The sequence below is a fragment of the Echinops telfairi genome, unplaced genomic scaffold (assembly GCF_000313985.2).
Source record: "Echinops telfairi isolate 266 unplaced genomic scaffold, ASM31398v2 ScPeMD7_36;HRSCAF=134, whole genome shotgun sequence".
NCBI lineage: Eukaryota > Metazoa > Chordata > Mammalia > Afrosoricida > Tenrecidae > Echinops > Echinops telfairi.
This window is the reverse complement of record NW_022103934.1, coordinates 1,481,383-1,484,810: the sequence shown is the minus strand read 5'-3', so window position 1 is coordinate 1,484,810 and position 3,428 is coordinate 1,481,383. Positions and strand designations below refer to the sequence as shown.

The window sequence follows — 3,428 nt, the reverse complement described above, 5'->3', positions numbered from 1 at the left end:
CGCAGTCCTGTTGTTGTTGATGCTGTTAGGGTGTCAGGTCTGCCCTGACCCACAGCAACCCTCGGCATGACCGAATGACACACTGCGCAGTCCTGCACCACCCTCAACATTGTTCCTCTGCCTGAGCCCGTCGTTACAGCCACTGGGTCAATCCACCTTGTTTAGAGCCTCCCTCTTTTTCATTGCTCTTCTAGCAAGCATGATGTCCTTCTCCAGGAATTGGTGTCCCCTGACACTATGTCCCAAGTATGTAAGGCGAAGGCTCCCCACAGCCCTCTGGCCGTACCTCTTCCAAGACAGATCTGTTTGTCCTTTCAGCAGTCCATGGTACGTACTTGGTCTTCTTTATCTAATTCCAACGTTCACATGCCTATGAGACCACGGAAAAGACCATGGATTGGGTCAGGCCTACCTTAGTCCTCCAAGTAAAACTCTTGCTTTTCAGTTCTCCAAAGGAAGGGCTTGTGCAGCGGATTTACCTCATGCCATGGATCTTTTGATCTCTGACTGCTTCCATCAGCATTGATTGTGGATCAATCTTTTCTCCACTTATCATGATGTTTCCTATTGGTCCAGTTGTGAGGATTCGGGTCTTCCTGACATTGAGTTGTCACTCGTACTGAAGGCTGCCACCCTTACTCTTCATCAGCAAATGCTTCAAGGCCTCCTCACTTTCAGCAGACAAGGTTCTACCATCTGCATCTCGCAGGTTAATAAGCCTTCCTCCAAGACAATGATGGGAAGGTGGAAAAGGGTGGCCGGAAGCCTCCTCCTCTTCTGGAGAGTTACTGGGAAGACTTGCTAATGTCCGGCAGGAAGTGGGCTGGGCACAAGGCCCAGATGCAGTACCTGGCTCATGGGGTTGTTAAGTGCGGAGAAGTGGATTCCAGCTCAGTGACCCTAGGTCCAGCAGAAAAAACCCTGCCCCACTGTCAGGACGGGGCTGGCTGCTTTTCAGTAAAGATTAACTGTGAGTCCCAGAAACCTTGGGGGTGCAGTTCTACGGAGTCCCTAGGGGGGTTGCTGAGAGTGGGTTTCCTTTAGCGTTATTAGTGTCTATTAGCGTTTGAGAGGAGATTCTAGGGACAGGCCTTCTGAAATGCCGTCCCTCCTTCATCATCTCCACTGGACCTCGGACCCAGCTCTGATATGAGGGCGCTCTTCTGACATGAACCGTTTCAAACTGGGTGGGAACCGGTGCCTAGACAGCAGCAGGTGCCCAACCGCAGCCAGTTGCCCTGCCTCCCACCCGCTGAAGCCCTTCTTGATGACCTCCGGGTCGCCCCTTCCCTACCCCCCCCCAAAAAAAAAATCCTTTGCCGGCTACTCAACGCGACCCCACAAGGCAGAACACTGGCCCCGCGGGATTTCCAAGTCTGACATCCTTAGGGAAGCACAGCGCTACATCTTTCTCCCACCGAGGTAGACTGCCACCAAAATCCAGCGCTTAACCATGGAGCCACCAGACACTGCGCCTCGGGAGTCCATCTCCAAACTCACCTTTCCCAGGGGACTTCTGCTGGAACTTCAGTCCCCGCCCCTCTCCCGGCCTGAGCCACCGCCCGTTCCCCCCCGCCGAGAGGCCGCCTCCCATTGGACGCATGAAACACGCACGCTCATTGGTTGTTTTATCCGCCTTCACGTGTTTCCATTGGTCTCTTTTTTTTTCCTTCCCCAATACGACTCTCTAATTGGTTCAAAGGCTCGCTCCTCGTTCCGCGAGGATTGGCTGAGCCGGCGCCCGGAAGTCCTACAGCCTCATCGATTGGCTGCCGGGCGGGCAGCTTCCTGGAGGGGCTGGCCCGCGGGGCAGGGCGGCCCGAGCCCACCTGTTCCGCAGTCAGGCTTCTGGGCCTCACCCCGACTCTCACCTGGGCCCCCAAAGCTGCCGTCTTCAGCTGTCTGTCGTCTGGCTCCTTGTTCCTCCTCTTCCTGCCTCTCCACCCTTGTCTGCCCTGCCAGCCCCGCATGGCCCTCTGAGACCCCCGTCCTTCCTCGGAAACCATTTCTTGCTCACCTGCCCTCATTTCTCTTCCAGTTACCTGCAGCCCTTCCCTGGTTGTCCAGGTGATGGTGGTGGTGGTGGTTCTGTGCCCTCATTGTCAGGTGCTGTCTAGTGGTTCTGACTCAGAGAGCCCCCACACAGGACGAAACACCTGGTCCTGCGCCTGTTCACAAATGTTCTTCTGTGTGAGCTCATTGCTGCAGTCACTGCACCAAGACCTCTTTCCAGGGCCTTCCTCTTTTTCGCTGCCCCTCTACTTGACCAAGCATGATGGCCTTCTCCAGGGACTGGTCTCTCCCGACAACATCTCCAAATCTAGACATTCTTCCAACACTTCTTCCCACGCAGATTTACTCTTTTTGGTGTTCTGCGGTACTTCAAATAGTCTTCACTAACACCACAATTCAAAGGCTTCCGTTCTTCTGTGATCTTCCTTATTCAGTGTCCAACTTTCACATGCAGTTGAGGTGATTGGAGATACCATGGCTTGGGTCAGGTAACATCCTTACTTTTCAACACTTGCAAGAGATCTTGTGCAGCAGATTTACCCGGTGCAACATGTCTTTTGACCTACTGCTTCCATAAGCATTGATGATGGATTCAAGCATGACAAAATCCTTGACAAGGTCAATCTTCTCTCCATTTATTGTGATGTTACCGATTGGTCCAGTTGTGTGGAATTTTTGTCTTTACATCCACTTGTAATACATTCTGAAGGCTGCGATCTTTCATCTCTATCTGCAAGGGCTTCAAGTCCTCACTTTTCAGCAAGTAAGGTTGTGTCATCTGCATATTGCAGGTTGTGAATAAGCCTTCCTCCAATCCTGATGCTGCATTCTTCTTCATGAAATTCACCTTCTCTGATGATCTGCTCAGCATGCAGATTGAATAGGTCTAGTGAGAGGGTACCACACACACCTTCCTTGATTTTAAACCACGCAGTCCTCCCTTCTTCTGTTCTCACAACAGCCTCTTGATCCAGATACGTTCCACATGAGCACACTGCAGTGTCTGGAATTCCCATTCTCCAGGCTCCCCCTCCAGTGGGTTTCCAACTCATAGTGACCCCATTTACAAGGACGAATTGCCCAGTCCCCCACCATTCTCACAATGACTGTGTTTGGGCTCATACTGACGTTTGAGCTGTTGCAGCTACTATGTCGATCCAAGTCATGGAGGGTCTTCCTCTTGCACTGACTCTGCACCAAGCACAATGTCTTCTAGGGGTGGTCCCTCCCAATAACAGATCCCAAACAGGTGAGCGCAGTCCTCTCTGCTAAGGAGAATTCCACTGCTGATGACTTCACAACGGGATCAGCGAGCAACATCTTGACAAACAGACTAGATGGAAATTGTCCGAGATTGCCTTCTGCTTAGCTCCACAACGAAGTCGGGAAAACAACCGGTTGTATTGGGCAAAGAT

General features: G+C 52.1%; 1 protein-coding gene across 4 annotated transcripts in view; it reads right to left on the bottom strand.

The window, feature by feature from the left end:
- TYK2 (tyrosine kinase 2) overlaps positions 1–1,558 on the bottom strand; it is a 25,339-nt gene extending 23,781 nt beyond the window's left edge. For all 4 annotated transcript variants that reach the window (XR_006680067.1, XM_045290333.1, XM_045290335.1 and 1 more), the window contains exon 1: positions 1,501–1,558. The gene's annotated coding sequence lies outside the window, so the exon portion shown is untranslated. The remainder of the gene's footprint in view (positions 1–1,500) is intronic.
- Positions 1,559–3,428: the final 1,870 nt, after the last annotated feature.